The 19957-nt window shown below is 41.8% G+C and overlaps 1 protein-coding gene across 2 annotated transcripts in view; it reads right to left on the reverse strand.

Annotated features, from left to right (window-relative positions):
• The window catches only part of LOC129823526 (cadherin-7-like), a 128945-nt gene that overhangs the window by 68057 nt on the left and 40931 nt on the right, over positions 1-19957 (reverse strand). The window lies entirely within an intron of this gene.

The following is a 19957-nucleotide window of genomic DNA, read 5'->3' on the forward strand; positions in this document are numbered from 1 at the left end:
AGTGGTTAGAGCGTTGGACTAGTAACCAGAAGGTGGCAAGTTCAAATCCCCGAGCTGACAAGGTACAAATCTGTCGTTCTGCCCCTGAACAGGCAGTTAACCCACTGTTCCTAGGCCGTCATTGAAAATAAGAATTTGTTCTTAACTGACTTGCCTAGTTAAATAAAGGTAAAAAAAAAAAAAAAACTCCTCGACTGCCTACACAAAGCCATGACATTACCTTAACAAGGGATCTGTCTCAGTCCAAACTCCACGGAATAAGGAAATTCTAAACCATTTATTAAGAAATACATACCACTTAACTAATATAGAATAGATCATGTTGAAATGGTTTTGATTTGGTAGAAAAATACGGACAACAAAACAGCTGGGAATTGTGTGTTGAGATTATGTTGAGTGGTTCTGTTACTTTGCACACCTCAGTCTTTTTCACAATCAGATCATTTCTGGAACACATGAATACCAATTGCCAGCCCTGGCCGAGGATCTCTTGTTAAACGCAATACATCTACATACAACACGCTTTTCATTTCTCAGGCACCACTACTTTTCAGAGATCTGTTTTAAGAAAATGTGTTTTTTTTCCCGTAATTTCTTATTTATTAGAGTTGGTTTATCAAGACGGATTTTCACAGCTCAATATTTTGCTTGTGTTCAAACTTCGCTCTTTATTTCCATGGATTTCATTCAAATATTAGTCACTGCATTTCAAGTTAAAATGCAAATTTTGGTAATCAAATCTATTTCAAATCTGACATCCTGTGTGAGGGAGTTGTTCGAAAGTCCACAAAGTGTGTTTCATATCACATTGGGGATTACTGAGATTTATAATAACTCAAGGCTATTAATAAAAGTGCTTTACGTAAAAACCTAAAATCATAGGCCTATGGGTATCTTTGGGTTTATTTGCATAAAATAACGTTAATACAATCCGTCCTTCTTATCATATTTGTCTGGAGAATAAAAAAAGGCTTCTACATGATATCAAAAACAGGAAATCTCTGTTGCCCTTCTCCCTCCCGACTCCCTGTACTCTATCTTTCTTTCCCTCTCTACCCAACCACCCCCTCTCTTTCTCTCCCTCTGTTTACCTCTCTACCCAACCACCCCCTCTCTTTCTCTCCCTCTGTTTCCCTCTCTACCCAACCACCCCCTCTCTTTCTATCCCTCTGTTTCCATCTCTACCCAACCACCCCCTCTCTTTCTCTCCCTCTGTTTCCCTCTCTACCCAACCACCCCTTCTCTTTCTCTCCCTCTGTTTCCCTCTCTACCCAACCACCCCCTCCTCTCCTCTCTTTCCCTCTCTACCCAACCACCCCCTCTCTTTCTCTCCCTCTGTTTCACAGAGAAATATTTCACAGAGAAAGAAGCCTTATTTAACGCCGGTCTCTTGGGGGGGCCTGGGCCACAAACCAGGCCCATAGCTTTTTCTCCCCTTCTATTGAAATCATCCTATTTTTCAGGTCCTCAATCTAACCCTCTAGACTCAGGAGAGTGGTGAGTGGAGAGAGAAAGAGCGGAGAGAGAGCGAGAGCGAGAGAGCAAGGAGAGAGAGAGGAGAGAGGAGAGAAAGAGCGGAGAGAGAGCGAGAGAGAGAGCAAGGAGAGAGAGAGAGGAGAGAGGAGAGAAAGAGCGGAGAGAGAGCGAGAGTGCAAGAGAGCGCAAGAGAGCGAGGGAGCAGGAGCGCGAGAGAGAGAGGAGAGAGAAAGGAGAGAGAGAGTGTTTGGGGGACAGGTTGTGTTTTGTTCTGTGTTCTGCTCAGTCTGTGTATACAGTATTGAACCAAGGAGAAAAACAAAGAAGTCCATATCCGCCTTACTCTCTACGGGCAAAGGCTTGCAGCCCCAATAAAAAGACAGTCTCCATGGCATAGCTCAATGCTCTTTTCTAAGTGACTGCCCGTAGCTGCTTAAATTGCATTGTAAGGCGTTGTAGTGACAATCTTTGGCCCAAAGTGTCAAGTCTGGCTGCTGCTGCTGAATGTAAACGTTGAACTGTTTATGCTTCAGTTTGCTTTAGTTTTCAGCTTTTTGGGTTATTTGTACAAAGTGGTTAAAATGCTTTGAGATTTCTGAATAGGTGAGGTGATCAATTCAGTCAAGGCCACATTGCAGTTAGTGCAGTAGAAAATCAATAACACATTTGAAACTGAAGAATGCCTTGGATGATGCCAAAATAGGTAGTAGTCATTGTCCCTAACATGTAGATACGGTACCTTCAGATTCCTCAAATAGCAACATGTAATAGGTAGTAGTCATTGTCCCTAACATGTCTTCAAGGGCTAACAAAACAGGCAATGAACCCTTTGATATTTGAGCGGTGGGGTTTTTCCCAACGGATGTGAAAAAATATCTGACAAAATTACCATCCAAAAAATATTGAGTAGACCACGACTTACGGAAACATAGCACACCACCCTCAGATATATTTTTTGAAATAGTGTAAATAAGTCATTAAACATTAGGCCACATATTCAGCCTGTCATGACAAGTCATCATCTTTTTTTTAAAACCCTACTGGGAATTAACACATTCTGTTTGCAATTCTAACATGTTCCATGGCATGTGAAATGTCTTAATAATGCTTCCAATATGTTTGGAATACAAATGCTCTCCAGACAAATTGTTATGCGTAATTACAATAAAATGTGTTATTGTGTGTTCATTGTAATTATTGTATTTCCAACATGTTTTGGAAACATGTACATTTCTGGTAAGGAACATACAGGAGCTGTCATGTGTTGAGATTTTGTAGAGCTTCGTTCTCTTGATAAAGTATAGGTTCACTGAGTTACAAATGTATCTCAGTTTAGGATCTAACCCTATAGGATGCTCTGTTCCTCAGTTTAGGATCTAACCCTTTAGGATGCTCTGTTCCTCAGTTTAGGATCTAACCCTATAGGATGCTCTGTTCCTCAGTTTAGGATCTAACCCTATAGGATGCTCTGTTCCTCAGTTTAGGATCTAACCCTATAGGATGCTCTGTTCCTCAGTTTAGGATCTAACCCTATAGGATGCTCTGTTCCTCAGTTTAGGATCTAACCCTATAGGATGCTCTGTTCCTCAGTTTAGGATATAACCCTATAGGATGCTCTGTTCCTCAGTTTAGGATCTAACCCTATAGGATGCTCTGTTCCTCAGTTTAGGATCTAACCCTATAGGATGCTCTGTTCCTCAGTTTAGGATCTAACCCTATAGGATGCTCTGTTCCTCAGTTTATGATCTAACCCTATAGGATGCTCTGTTCCTCAGTTTAGGATCTAACCCTATAGGATGCTCTGTTCCTCAGTTTAGGATCTAACCCTATAGGATGCTCTGTTCCTCAGTTTAGGATCTAACCCTATAGGATGCTCTGTTTCTCAGTTTAGGATCTAACCCTATAGGATGCTCTGTTCCTCAGTTCAGGATCTAACCCTATAGGATGCTCTGTTCCTCAGTTCGGGATCTAACCCTATAGGATGCTCTGTTCCTCAGTTTAGGATCTAACCCTATAGGATGCTCTGTTCCTCAGTTTAGGATCTAACCCTATAGGATGCTCTGGTCCTCAGTTTAGGATCTATCCATTTAGGATGCTCTGGTCCTTAGTTCAAGATCTATGCATTATTTTTTAAATGTAACCTTTATTTAACCAGGCAAGCCAATTAAGAACACATTCTTATTTACATTGACGGCCTACCCCGGCCAAACCCGGACCACGCTGGGCCAATTGTGCGCCACCCTATGGGACTCTCAATCATGGCCGGAAGTGATAGAGCCTGGATTCGAACCAGGGACTGTAGTGACGTCTCTTGTACTGAGATGCAGTGCCTTAGACCGCTGTGCCACTCGGGAGCGCTGGTCCTCAGTTCAGGATCTATCCATTTAGAATATTCCGGTCCTCAATATAGGATAGGGTTGTGGTGGTCATGAAATTTTACTCAACGGGTAACTGTTATGCAAATGACTGCCGGTCTTACGGTAATTGACCGTTAATTAACATAAACAGATTTAGCATCACCGGGCTTCCACGCATACAACCCATATATAGTACACTACCGGTCTAAAGTTTGGACACGCCAACTCAATTCAAGGGTTTTTCTTTATTTTTACTATTTTCTATATTGTAGAATAATAGTGAAACATCAAAACTATGAAATAACACATATGTAATCATGTAGTAACCAAAAAAAGTATATTTTAAATGGGTCTTCCAAATGGACAATGACCACAAGCCACAAGCTTGTGGTCATTGTCCATTTGGAAGACCCATTTAAGACCAAGCTTTAACTTCCTGTCTTGAGATGTTGCTTAAATATATCCACATAATTTTCCAGCCTCATGATGCTATCTATTTGTGAAGTGCACAAGTCCCTCCTGCATCAAAGCATCCCCACAACATGATGCTGCCACCCCCTTGCTTCACGGCTGGGATGGTGTTCTTTGGCATACAAGCCTCCTCCTTTTTCCTTCAAACATAACGATGGTCATTCTGGCCAAACAGTTCTATTTTTGTTTCATCAGACCAGAGGACATTTCTCCAAAAAGTACGATCTTTGTCCCCATGTGCTGTTGAAAATTGTAGTCTGGCTTTTTTATGGCGATTTTGGAGCAGTGGCTTCTTCCTTGCTGAGCGGCCTTTCAGGTTATGACGATATAGGACTCGTTTTACTGTGTATATACTTTGTACATGTTTCCTCCAGCATCTTCACAAAGTCCTTTGCTGTTGTTCTGGAATTGATTTGCACTTTTTGCACCAAAGCACGTTCATCTCTAGGAGACAGAACGCGTCTCCTTCCTGAGCGGTATGACGGCAGCATGGTCCCACGGTGTTTATACTTGCGTATTATTGTTTGTACAGATGAACATGGTACCTTCAGGCTTTGGACATTTTTTTCTGAGGTCTTGGCTGATTTCTTTTGATTTTCCCATTATGTCAAGCAAAGAGGCACTGAGTTTGAAGGTAGGCCTTTAAATACATCCACGGGTACACCGGTTCGTTAGCAAACTATATGATTAATGTGAGAATAATTCTGAAACCTATCGACGATAAGTGTCCCTTTCTCTCTCTCTCTGTCTCTCCTCCCCACCCCTCTTCATTCGTTGTCTATAAGCCACCATATTTTGTCAGTTCACTAGGGGCCTTTGTCTCATGTAAAGGGTGTATGTTTATTCTGTGTCATTATTTAGTTAGCTAGTAATTAAAAAATGTAACCAATTTGTATAGTACTGAATAATGAGCAATAATGATCTTTTTGCAGATCCAGGAAGGTTACGATCATTCAGAATGAGTATATGAAAAGAGGTTATGATGAATATGTTGACTGTTTTATGGATGTTATAGGTAAATAACTTTTAGAGTTCAATTCAGGAGATGGTGAATCTTTAAACAACTTCTTCCGTGGTGCCCCAAATTCTAATGAGCTAATTGTTACACGATTAATTAAAAATAATTGGGTAACAATTAAACATAGTTAGTGGATTAAAAAAATAAAAGTCATCAGATTATTGAAAGTAAAGTCACTACACTACAGTTGAAGAACAATGGGAAAGTAATTCTGCTTTGAAAGTTGATAATCCTGTAACCTACCTTTTGAGAAAATGGCCTTTGAATGTTTTGGTACCTACTGGAGAGCTCTTCTTTCTCTACACCCATTCAGCATCATTCACACCCTTATGGCTGCAGCCCGGCGTCGGTACACTTATGACAACAGCCACTTCAAGTGCAGGGCGCGAAATTCAAAAGATCTTTTTTTTTAAATATTTAACTTTCACACATTAACAAGTCCAATACAGCATATGAAAGGTACACATCTTGTGAATCCAGCCAACATGTCCGATTATTAAAATGTTTTACAGGGAAGACACAATATGTAAATCTATTAGCTAACCACGTTAGCAAAAGACACCACTTTTTTTACTACACCAGTTTTTTACTCCATCAGTAGCTATCACAAATTCAACCAAATAAAGATATAAATAGCCACTAACCAAGAAACAACTTCATCAGATGACAGTCTGATAACATATTTATTGAATAGCATATGTTTTGTTAGAAAAATGTGCATATTTCAGGTATAAATCATAGTTTACATTGCAGCTACAATCAGAAATTGCACCGAAAGCAGCCATAATAATTACAGGCACCAACGTCAAATACCTAATTACTCATCATAAAACATTTCTGAAAAATACATAGTGTACAGCAAATGAAAGACAGGCATCTTGTGATTCCAGCCAATATTTCCGATTTATTAAGTGTTTTACAGCGGAAAAAAAATGTAGCGTTATAGTAGCTTACCACAATAGCCAGAAACACTTGGGCGCCGACGACTACGACAGATATATGAAATAGCATCATAAAATGTTTCTTACTTTTGCTGATCTTCCATCAGAATGTTGGACAAGGTGTCCTTTGTCCAGAACAATCGTTGTTTGGATTTAGAACGGCAACTTTCCCTCTTCATTTAGCAAGCGCACTAGCCAAGTGGCTCGAATCTCTTCATGTCAACAAACAGAAGAGAACGGAACACGGCAAAACTCCCGAAAAATGTTCAATAATCTCATGAAACTATATTGAAAAAACATACTTTACGATGATATGGTGACATGTATCAAATAAATTCAAAGCCGGAGATAGTGGTCGCCTATAACGGCAGCTAAACAAAAGGCAATCCCACTGTACACCTCGCGCTCTTCAGAGTACCAAAAATGGGGGACACGTCATTCCAAGATGATGTGTTCCATCTCAGACCAAGATAATCACCTCATTTCTTCTCTCACAGCCTCTTGACACCCAGGGGAAGGTGTATGACGTGCATGTATACTAATAGGTCTCGTGCCCATTTATAGGCAGGAAGAAGAATAGAGCCTCGATTTCAGACTTTCCACTTCCTGGTCAGGAAATGTGCTGCAGAATGAGTTCTGTTTCACTCAGAGAAATAATTCAAACGGTTTTAGAAACTAGATAGTGTTTACTATCCAATAGTAATAATACTATGCATATTGTACGAGCAAGAATTGAGTACGAGGCCGTTTGAAATGGGCACCTTTTATCTGGCTAGTCAATACTGCCCCTTGCAGCCCAAACAGGTAAAATTTTAGCCCCACCCATCTCTTTAAGGATTCACGTGTGAGGCTATGTACTAAACAACCATTGATTTCAAGACTAAAGGCTGGTTTACATTATGGGTGCGTTCGTAAATTTAATCTGGAGTGCCAGTGTGCTCTGGGCGTTCATAAAAAGCATAAAAATAAGCTTTTTAAGTTTGGACGTTTTGCTCTCGGAACATTCAGGGTGCACAGCTCTGGCCGAAAAGTAGGGCTGATCCGAGCGTTCTGACCTAACAGCAGTCAAGCACCCAAGCTAATTGGCTAATGTTGGCTAACTTGCTAGCTACTTCCAGACAAAAATGAGACACACACTCACCAGCAGAGCTGGCTAGGCTGTTTTATGTTATCCAGAGAGTTGGTGACTGAAACTGTGCTGCTGGCAACAATTTAATGAAGCTTTTTTTTTACAGGCATTTACTGACACCGGCCATATTCAACAGGTGTTGAGTGTTCGTAGATTAGTCAGTTATTCTGTGCTTTGGCACACTCAGACAAGAGTGCTCTGAAATCGAAGTAGATAACCAGATCAAATTAACAAGCTACGTCTATCGACAGTTGTCGCAGTGACATCATGAACATTCTATTGAAATAGTTACAGTACTTGGATAGCGGAGTCTTTTGTTGAGATATGTAGCTAGCTAGCTAAAAAATGAACCATAATCCCAACTCATAACGTTACTCCCCTGCATTAATCAGCAGGTAGCTAACCAAGCAGGTTCAATGTTAGCTAGCTAACATTAGGCTATAACTAGCAATACAAATGGCTCTGAGATACGAATAATATTACTACACAGATCATACACGTAATGTTAGCTATCTAGCCAGCCAGCCAATGTTAGCTAGCTAGCCAGCCAGCTAATGTTAGCTATCTAGCCAGCCAGCTAATGTTAGCTAGCTAGCCAGCCAGCTAATGTTAGCTAGCTAGCTAACAGTACACTTTAACTTGAAATGAAACGACTTATGTCCAAATTAGAAATGTGTAATATCTGAAAATGTAGCTAGATAGACTCTCTTACCCGTATACATGGATGGGTGCTTCTCCATCTCTGTCACGGATGCCATGGTTGCCCTTAGTTTGAAAATGTAATGCGAAGACAGGTGTTTTACAATAGCCTTCTGTGTGTTCTTGTTTCGACTCAGTTTGCAATCAAACGCCTGAATTTTCTTCATCTCCTTAGCTATCATTCTCTAATTCCACTGATTTCAAAACTCGGTCCTCCAGAAAGTGGAGAGCAACACTTATGCAGTTCTACTACGTTCTTTCAGAAAAGCAGAGCTAGAAAGGATTACCTACACATACTGACCAGCTCATATTATAGACAGACGCATGCTACACGGCGGACTCATCTCTCGGCATGTCCAGCAAATCATGGCTCACGGGAAGGTTGCTCGCTTTTTCTGTGGCTAAACCAACTAGACATGAAATTTAACAATTCTATTTGTATTTACAGATGGCATACAAGTTTGTTATTAAGGCACATGAAAGGTCACATGTTCCAGAAGGCATTTCTGGCAATAAAAAATATTTAGATTTTTAAAAAAAGAAAAAAAGTTTACGTTCAAATAGTTATTCTGTGAAGTAGTGACGCACAACATATGCCTAGTTTCCTGAAACGAGTCACAAAATGTATTTGTGCATATTGTGTCGAAGCTGGGAAATCCCTGAGTCCATTTCAGACATCACCATTCATCCTCAGAATTATTCAAATTCAATCATGTTAAGAGTGATTAGAGTGATCAGAGGGACAATAGAGCGCTGAGTACAAAGTGCATTAGCAACCTGACGGCCGTTAGAGAGTTGGGTACTTCCAACGCATCAGCTCCATTCATAGGCCTACAGGAGATTACCATGACTCAGTGTGTCCCCTGACTCATTACTACCGTTGTGGTGGTAATCCAGTCACCTCAACAGCCCTAGCTCAGGATCTATCCCTTTAGGATGCTCAGGTCATGTCAGAAGATATCTAAGACCACACAGAGTAGGACCAGGCTCATGTCTGTCATTCTTTCAAGTCTAGTGGGTTAAACCCTGTCTTTGAGATCGCTTGTAGTTATCTCCTACCATTCCACAGGACAGACACGCTAGAGTACCGTATCACAATGTTACATCTGAGGACAATAACTAACATCTGCTTAGAAAAAGGCCCACCAGAAAGGATGAATAGAAACGTATACCAAATGCACGTTTTCGGTGGCTCAAAGAAAATGATATGGGTTAGTATTGAATGTAGGTAAACACAAGCATGGCGACAGAAGTTAGTTGCTTTGTATCTGCCACAGGGAATGTAAACAACAAACAACAGATTTCAGACTACAAAACAATTGTACAAATGTAAATCTAGACACAAACATACCACTGTGGAGAAACATCACACCGGACCAAAAAGGGTTTAGGCAACTAAATGTTTTCACATTATTTCAACATACCAAATTAACATGATGACATTGTAATTAAGTGGCTATTTGATTGCATTTCAATCAATTTCCTGAATTGACAAAATGCGAAAACCTGAATTGAAAGAATGGAAACCCTGAATTGACCTCAACCCTGCTGTAAACTACCCAGCGTCCTCCAATGACCCAAAGACGACCATCTCAGGGTGATGGCTATATTTACCCCATGGGGGTAACCTATGGGGTGTGTGTGTGTGTCTATATCTCTCTGTGTGTGTGTATGTTCACGTCTATCAAACGCAGGATATTACAACAGAGATAAAGGGAGACAATTGAACCAGGCTATTACGAGCCTCCTCATTTGTCCACTGGCATGTGGCGAACACCAATTACACCAGCGAGATTACAAACCCAGCTCGTTTCAGACACACTGATTTAGTGTTCATCTGTTTCACTTCCTGTATCGTGGTTAACCCGACATCTCAACCGTCCCCCGCCACAACAAACCCTAAATCTCAACCATCCCTGCCGCAAATGTCTCCCGATTAAGGAATATGTTGTGGCGCTGTTTCACCTGTCAGCACACATCCATTACCAGTCTCTGACTGCTGGCTGTTTCCCCGCCCAATGAGCGTCCCTGTTCGCCAGCACATAAACCCTCCTAACAAATCCGGGGCGTCGAAATGCATGCCATATCCTGAGTGATGGGCATGTCGTCAGGCGGGTTTGGCAGGCCGCCCTCCCAGACGGTGCATGGGATTTTGCTTAGGCAAATTCAATTACGGCGGCTGAGACGGAGAGATGACAGACACCATACAGGTGGCAGCACTAATTTAATACTTAGACTCAATCATCCCCCTTTATTATATAGGACGTTATTTGGAAACATTTGGAAAAGCCCAACTTATTCTTCAAACAAAAAAACTGCTGAACTTTACTATGTAATTGCAAAGTATTTACTATGCAACAACAATTTATAACTGTAGTAATAACAGTGCTATTACACTAAGAGTAACTACGGTAACATGCTACCCTTACTCTCACGGGTGAAGAAGTTATTGTCTACAACAACCTTATGGTAGGGTAATGGTTAGCACGCTAGCTAAGGAAGTATGAAGTTATTGTCTACAACAACCTTATGGTAGGGTAATGGTTAGCACGCTAGCTAAGGAAGTATGATGTTATTGTCTACAACAACCTTATGGTAGGGTAATGGTTAGCACGCTAGCTAAGGAAGTATGATGTTATTGTCTACAACAACCTTATGGTAGGGTAATGGTTAGCACGCTAGCTAAGGAAGTATGAAGTTATTGTCTACAACAACCTTATGGTAGGGTAATGGTTAGCACGCTAGCTAAGGAAGTATGAAGTTATTGTCTACAACAACCTTATGGTAGGGTAATGGTTAGCACGCTAGCTAAGGAAGTATGATGTTATTGTCTACAACAACCTTATGGTAGGGTAATGGTTAGCACGCTAGCTAAGGAAGTATGATGTTATTGTCTACAACAACCTTATGGTAGGGTAATGGTTAGCACGCTAGCTAAGGAAGTATGAAGTTATTGTCTACAACAACCTTATGGTAGGGTAATGGTTAGCACGCTAGCTAAGGAAGTATGAAGTTATTTTGTGGAAAGTTCTGTTTGCTTCTTTGTGTCCCAGGTCAGGCAGACAGGGATAGAATACAGATTACTTTGAAAGTAACTCATGTAACAGGTTTTACAAGCAATGATTGCGACATGTAAATGACTAATATGTTACATGTGAACTCATTCCCATCACGAAAACAAAGCCGGTGTCCCATCTTTCTTTGGAATCATCTTCAAACTGCTCCAACATTAGTCCTAATACTGTTATTCCCATTGGTGGAAGTCCTGTTCAGAAAGTTAAAAGGGGAAGTTCACAATAAATTATATTTTAGACAATATCTTGGTCAACTTGAGTTACAATCTCTCAAACTCATAGGAAACAAACAGAGACATGACCAATTGAAAAGTCAATCTCCCAAATTAATTTAACAAGAACGTTTGTCAGTGCACTCTGTTCATTCTTAAGCAGGGCAGAATAACAGCTAGACTAGTTGTGTATGTGGACACCTGCTCGTCAAACGTCTCATTCCAAAATCGTGGACATTAACCTTTCGGTGCTGTACCCTGAATATCCGCCTATCTGACGTGCCCAAAGTAAACTACCTGTTACTCATGCCCAGAAGCTAGGATATGCATATAATTGGTAGAATTGGATGGAAAACACTCAGAAGTTTCTAAAACTATTAAATAATGTCTGTAAGTATAACAGAACTGAAATAGCAGGCAAAAACCAGAGGAAAATCGATCCGGAAATACTTTTTTTGAACTTGGAATGACTTCCAATGCAATGCTATTGAAAGATCTAATTTCTGCCTTCCAGATTGCAGTTCCTATGGCTTCCACTAGATGTAAACAGTCTTTATGCAAGGTTTTAGGCTTGTTTTTTTGAAAAATTAAGAAGTATTTGTTGTCGTTCCATGTTGAGCGCCAGGGCAACTCTTCTTTTCCTTTCCTATTGAACACAGTAATCTCCGTCTGAAATATTATTATTTAGATATTATACAACCTGAGGGTTAATAAAAACATTGTTTGACTCATTTAGACAAACTTTGCTGGTAACTTTCTGGAATCCTTTGTATGCATGTTGAAGGACTGGATTATTGAATTCAATGGTGCCAACTAAACAGCGTTTTTGGGATATAAAGAAGGACTTTATCGAACAAAACAACATTTCATTGTGTAGCTGGGACCCTTGGGATTGCAAACAGAGGAAGATCTCCAAAAGTAAGGGATTTATTTTATCGCTATTTATGATGTTTGTGTCGCCAGTGCTGGTTTGAAAGTTATGTTGACATGGGGGCGCTGTCCTCAGACAATCGAATGCTTTCGCCGTAAAGCCTTTCTGAAATCTGACAACGCAGTTAGATTACCAAGATTCTAAGCTAAAGAATCATGTATGACACTTGTATTTTCATGAATGTTTAATTTTACGATTTTGTATTTTGAATTTGGTGCGCTATCACAGGATGTTGCCGAATTTGATCCCGCTAGCGGGATCTTCATGCTAAGAGGTTTTAATATGGATTTGGTCCCCCTTTGCTGCTATAACAGCCTCCACTCTTCTGGAACGGATGTCCACTAGATGTTGGAACATTGCTGTGGGGAATTGCTTCCATTAAGCCACAAGAGCATAAGTGAGGTCGGGCACTGATGATGGGCGATTAGACCTGGCTCACAGTCTGCTTTCCAATTCATCCCAAAGGTATTCGATGGGGTTGAGGTTAGGGCTCTGTGCAGGCCAGTCAAGATCTTCCACACCGATCGACAAACCATTTCTGTATGGACCTCTCTTTGTGCATGGGGGCATTGTCATGCTTAAACAGGAAAGGGCCTTCCCAAAACTGTTGCCACAAAGTTGGACGAACAGAACTGTAGAATGTCAGAGTTACGATTTTTTATATAGAGTTACGATTTCCTTTGACTGGAACTAATGGGCCTAGCCTGAACCATGAAAAAAAGACCCAGACCATTATTCCTCCTCCACCAAACTTTACAGTTGGAACTATGCATTCGGGCAGGTAGCGTTCTTCTGGCATCTGCCAAACCCAGATTTGTCTGTTGGACTGCCAAATGAGAAAGCGTGATTCCACTGCTCCAGAATACAGCGGCGGCGAGCTTTACACCCCTCCAACCAACACTTGTAATTGCGCATGGTGATCTTCGGCTTGTGTGCGGCTGCTCGGCCATGGAAACACATTTCATGAAGCTCCCAACAAACAGACATTGTGCTGATGTTGCTTCCGGAGGCAGTTTGGAACTTGGTAGTGAGTGTTGCAACTGAGGACAGATGACAACTTGCGGGCTGCCGCTGAATTCTACGGCACGTTATTTAATTGTCAGCCATTGCTACCATTAATGCTAGTTAGTGCTATTTTGACCACCAGAGGGCATCTTTGAGAAGCATTTGATAGCCTTCAATATTGCCTGTACTAGAGAAATTAAAACATTTTTTTTGTAAGAACATAGTATATGGGATTGATTTTAAGAAATGTTGCTTAATTAATTTGATTAATATTATGGTGTTTCTATTTCAAGAAAAACGAAACCCTCAGGGTTTCTGTTAGGATGGAAGAGAAAATATGGCGCTGTACAACGTGACGGTCGGGAGTAGGCTTTTCAGAGCATAACATTTCTACACCCTAATTGTATAATTGTAGTCTAACCAATACCCAAATGGAGATTCAGTGAAAATAAAAATGTCATTGATTTATCAAGACCAGTCCCTACGCTTGTCTCAGAGCAGCGCGAAACGGTGCTGAAATCGTTGACCACAGCGGGTCAACTTCAACTTCAATATGCTTTCAAAATAAATAAGACTTACACCACTTTTAACAGAACATTACTCAACACTAGTGAGACTCATGTATTTTTTTCAATGACGTCACCCTCCGACAATAATTTCATTTAGAGGATTGGAGGATTCTAATATTAATATCTAAGGGCATTTTTCGTTAGGGCAAATCTGGTCTGTGAGAATATCTAAGGGGCTTTTATATCATTCTAAATGAATGAATTAATAATAATAATTGCTTTGTTTAAAACAATAACGATATTTTTGAGAATATTTTGTTTTCATTTAACCTAGAGTGAGCGAGAAAAAAAGCCCTTATTGAACATGGGGTGAGACATTCTCACTAATTTGTAAATAAAGCCAGTTTGTTATCTTGAATTATTTATTTCTGCAACGCAGTGTCTTAGACCACTGCGCTTCTCGGGAGGCCACATCCACAAAGTGTTTAATGCTGATCAATTGCCTTGCACAAAGTATCAAAATACAGAGCAGTGTTGTTAAGAGTCTACTGTCCTGCTAATAGCCCATAATGGACTATTATAATACACGGTGTCCAGGTTAGGATAACCAAAACATTTCTTTATTAATGTCACGCCCTGACCTTAGAGATCCTTTTTATGTCTCTATTTTGGTTTGGTCAGGGCGTGAGTTGGGGTGGGCATTCTATGTTCTGTGTTCTATGTTTTGTATTTCTTTGTTGGTTGGCCGGGTGTGGTTCTCAATCAGAGGCAGCTGTCTATCGTTGTCTCTGACTGAGAACCGTACTTAGGTAGCTCTTGCCCACATGGGTTTTGTGGGTAGTTGTTTTTTTGTCTTTGTGTCTGCACCAGGCAGAACTGTTTCGTGTTGGTCTATTTTTGTTATTTTGTCTTAGTGTTCTGAGTTAAAATAAATATTATGAACACGTACTACGCTGCACCTTGGTCCGATCTCATTCCGGCGACAACCATTACAATTAAAGACTTTCAGAAAGAATGTTGGTACTTATTTATTTTGATCCAAAGCCATGAATGAGTCACTCAACTTTGGGTAGGTGCTGAGGCTATATGACTGAGTCACTCAGCTTTATGTAGGTGCTGAGGCTATATGACTGAGTCACTCAGCTTTATGTAGGTGCCGAGGCTATATGACTGAGTCACTCAGCTTTATGTAGGTGCTGAGGCTATATGACTGAGTCACTCAGCTTTATGTAGGTGCTGAGGCTATATGACTGAGTCACTCAGCTTTATGTAGGTGCTGAGGCTATATGACTGAGTCACTCAGCTTTATGTAGGTGCTGAGGCTATATGAGTGAGTCACTCAGCTTTATGTAGGTGCTGAGGCTATATGACTGAGTCACTCAGCTTTATGTAGGTGCTGAGGCTATATGACTGAGTCACTCAGCTTTATGTAGGTGCTGAGGCTATATGACTGAGTCACTCAGCTTTATGTCGGTGCTGAGGCTATATGACTGAGTCACTCAGCTTTATGTAGGTGCCGAGGCTATATGACTGAGTCACTCAGCTTTATGTAGGTGCTGAGGCTATATGACTGAGTCACTCAGCTTTATGTAGGTGCTGAGGCTATATGACTGAGTCACTCAGCTTTATGTAGGTGCTGAGGCTATATGACTGAGTCACTCAGCTTTATGTAGGTGCTGAGGCTATATGAGTGAGTCACTCAGCTTTATGTAGGTGCTGAGGCTATATGACTGAGTCACTCAGCTTTATGTAGGTGCTGAGGCTATATGACTGAGTCACTCAGCTTTATGTAGGTGCTGAGGCTATATGACTGAGTCACTCAGCTTTATGTAGGTGCTGAGGCTATATGAGTGAGTCACTCAGCTTTATGTAGGTGCTGAGGCTATATGAGTGAGTCACTCAGCTTTATGTAGGTGCCGAGGCTATATGACTGTGCCATCAACTTGATTATTTAGCAGACATCACTTGCTTATATTCAGTCAACACACACATCTTAAGGATATCATGGAAGATAATTGAACATTGTCGTTTCTCCATGCTTGTCTCAGAGCAGAGTGAAACGTTGCTGAAATAGTTGACCAGGCTATATAGGCTATATATAACGATATTTTGGAGATTTCATTCCAAAAATCGCAAATGAGCGAAATGTAATCACAATAAAGGCGAAAATAATATTTATAAAGGCCAAAATATTTATTTATGTTTTAAGAACGAGAGAAACCATAAGCCCACTGTGCCTATTTTTTGGACAAGGACCCTCCCCTAACCCAGATGACGATGGGCCAATTGTGCATCGCCCTCCCCTAACCCAGATGACGATGGGCCAATTGTGCATCGCCCTCCCCTAACCCGGATGACGATGGGCCAATTGTGCATCGCCCTCCCCTAACCCTAGAGTCGGCTTTCTATTCCGGAACAAAGCCTCCTTCACTCACGCCGCCAAACTTACCCTAGTAAAACTGACTATCCTACCGATCCTCGACTTCGGCGATGTCATCTACAAAATAGCTTCCAATACTCTACTCAGCAAACTGGATGCAGTTTATCACAGTGCCATCCGTTTTGTTACTAAAGCACCTTATACGACCCACCACTGCGACCTGTATGCCCTAGTCGGCTGGCCCTCGCTACATGTTCGTCGTCAGACCCACTGGCTCCAGGTCATCTACAAGGCTATGCTAGGTAAAGTGCCGCCTTATCTCAGTTCACTGGTCACGATGGCTACACCCACCCGTAGCACGCGCTCCAGCAGGTGTATCTCACTGATCATCCCTAAAGCCAAAACCTCATTTGGACGCCTTTCCTTCCAGTTCTCTGCTGCCTGCGACTGGAACGAATTGCAAAAATCTCTGAAGTTGGAGACTTTTATCTCCCTCAACAACTTTAAAAATCTGTTATCCGAGCAGCTAACCGATCGCTGCAGCTGTACATAGTCCATCTGTAAACTACCCACCCAATTTACCTACCTCACCCCCATACTGCTTTTATTTATTTACTTTTCTGCTCTTTTGCACACCAGTATCTCTTCTTGCACATGATCATCTGATGATTTATCACTCCAGTGTTAATCTGCTAAATTGTAATTATTCGATTTATTGCCTACCTCATGCCTTTTGCACACATTGTATATAGATTCTCTTTTTTCTACCATGTTATTGACTTGTCTATTGTTTACTCCATGTGTAACTCTGTGTTGTTGTCTGTTCACACTGCTATGCTTTATCTTGGCCAGGTCGCAGTTGCAAATGAGAACTTGTTCTCAACTAGCCTACCTGGTTAAATAAAGGTGAAATAAAAAAATAATTAAAAAAAACCCAGATGACGATGGGCCAATTGTGCATCGCCCTCCCCTAACCCAGATGACGATGGGCCAATTGTGCATCGCCCTCCCCTAACCCAGATGACGATGGGCCAATTGTGCATCGCCCTCCCCTAACCCAGATGAGGATGGGCCAATTGTGCATCGCCCTCCCCTAACCCAGATGACGATGGGCCAATTGCGCATCGCCCTCCCCTAACCCAGATGAGGATGGGCCAATTGTGCATCGCCCTCCCCTAACCCAGATGACGATGGGCCAATTGTGCATCGCCCTCCCCTAACCCAGATGACGATGGGCCAATTGTGCATCGCCCTCCCCTAACCCAGATGACGATGGGCCAATTGTGCATCGCCCTCCCCTAACCCAGATGACGATGGGCCAATTGTGCATCGCCCTCCCCTAACCCAGATGACGATGGGCCAATTGTGCATCGCCCTCCCCTAACCCAGATGACGATGGGCCAATTGTGCATCGCCCTCCCCTAACCCAGATGAGGATGGGCCAATTGTGCATCGCCCTCCCCTAACCCAGATGACGATGGGCCAATTGTGCATCGCCCTCCCCTAACCCAGATGAGGATGGGCCAATTGTGCATCGCCCTCCCCTAACCCAGATGAGGATGGGCCAATTGTGCATCGCCCTCCCCTAACCCAGATGACGATGGGCCAATTGTGCATCGCCCTCCCCTAACCCAGATGACGATGGGCCAATTGTGCATCGCCCTCCCCTAACCCGGATGAGGATGGGACTCCCAATCACGATCGGATGTGATACAGCTTAGATTCAACACAGGGACTGTAGTGATGCCTCTTGCACTGAGATGCAGTGCCTTAGACCACTGTGCCACTCGGGAGTCATGACCAGTATGTCCAATATATATTGTCCTGCTAATAGCCCATCCCAGAATTCACAGCCTGATACGCTTGTGAAAAACAGGGTAAATAATAATAATAATACTTTTTCCTTCTTCCACTTGTTAAAGGTTCCAATTGATAAAGTTAATTTTTTATCAATTAGTATGTTTGAGTTTAACAACAATATTTGTTATATTATTGGTTCTGTCTTTTCTGGTACATTAAACAGAAATTTTAATGTATCACAACGACCGGTATTTTCGAGTAAGCAACCATTTGTTTACCTTCATTAGACAACTTCGTTCCAATATTTCTGTCATTCAGTGATAGTTATTTCCATAGTAATTCGTTATGGATCAATAACTAAATAAACACATCACCTGTTTATATTCAGTCAACATATATGTCTTAAGAATATCATGGAAGATAATTGAACATTTTAGTTTCTCCTACAATAAAAACCTTAGTGTTACAAGACATTTAGTAAGTAATACTGATGAGTAGAATCTAAAAAATAAGTGTATTTTTGAGGGTGTGTGTGGACAGAGGAATAGCAACTCTTACACTCAGTCGTGTAACACAGCCGTGCACAATTATCAGTTTCTATTTCGTTTATGTCGCCCATTCATTGTCAGTTAGAGACACATTAGCGCCTTGGGACCCAAAAGCATAATCAGTGCTCTAACTCCCCCTTGTGGTGGTCTGTAGCAATGAAGTAGTGACGCAGGGTAACGTACTAAACCACAAATTACCTCTAAGTCCCGCAGCATAATTGCAAAACTTTTAGTTGAGTAATTACTGTACATGGAACCCAAAATAGTTCTACCTGGAACAAAAATGATTCTACTTGTAACCAAAAAGGATTTTACCTGGAACAGCCAAAGAACCCTTTTGGAACCCTTTTTTCTAAGAGTGTAGTGCCCTCAGCTTATTGTGTTGTGGAGGAGAGAGACAGAGCAAGAGAAAGAGGCCTTGAGAAAGAGATACAGACAGAGGGGAAAGAGAGAGAGACCCAGAGAGAAAGAGAGACCCCGAGAGAAAGAGAAAGAGACCCCGAGAGAAAGAGAGACCCCGAGAGAAAGAGAGAGAGACCCAGAGAAAGAAAGACCCAGAGGAGAAATCTACAGACAGAGGAGAAAGAGAGACCCAGAGAGAAAGAGAGAGAGACAGAGAGAAAGAGCGAGAGACCCAGAGAGAAAGTGATACAGACAGAGGAAAAAGAGAGAGACCCCGAGAGAAAGAAAGACCCTGAGAGAGAGAGAGAGATCCAGAGAAAAAGAGAGAGAGACCCAGAGAAAGAGAGAGAGAACCAGAGAGAAGGAAAGAGAGACCCAGAGAAAAGGAGAGAGAGACCCAGAGAGAAAGAGTTACAGACAGAGGAGAAAGAGAGACCCAGAGAGAAAGGGAGAGAGACCCGGAGAGAAGTGATACAGACAGAGGAGAAAGAGAGAGACCCGGAGAGAAGAGATACAGACAGAGGAGAAAGAGAGAGACCCGGAGAGAAGAGATACAGATATAGGGGAAAGAGAGAGAAAGACCCAGAAAGGAGATACAGACAGGAGAAGAGAGTGAAAGACCCAGAAAGACAGCGATACAGACAGAGGAGAAAGAGAGAGAGAGACAGCGAGAGAAAGAGAGAGAGACCCAAAGAAAAAGAGAGAGGAATGGAGAGAGAAAGAGAGAGTGACAGAAAGAGAAAGAGATACAGAAAGAGGAGAAAGAGAGAGTGACCCAGAGAGAAAGAGAGTGACTCAGAGATAAAGAGAGTGACCCAGAGAGAAAGAGAGAGAGACCCAGAGAGAAAGAGAGACCCAGAGAGAAAGAGAGAAAGAGACGGAGAGAGAAAGAGAGAGACGGTGAGAGAAAGAGAGCGAGGGAGAGAAAGAGAGAGAGACGGAGAGAGAAAGAGAGAGACCCGGAGAGAGAAAGAGAGACTCAGAGAGAAAGAAAGAGACTCAGAA

This window comes from Salvelinus fontinalis, chromosome 26, assembly GCF_029448725.1.
Source record: "Salvelinus fontinalis isolate EN_2023a chromosome 26, ASM2944872v1, whole genome shotgun sequence".
In the NCBI taxonomy this organism is placed as follows: domain Eukaryota; kingdom Metazoa; phylum Chordata; class Actinopteri; order Salmoniformes; family Salmonidae; genus Salvelinus; species Salvelinus fontinalis.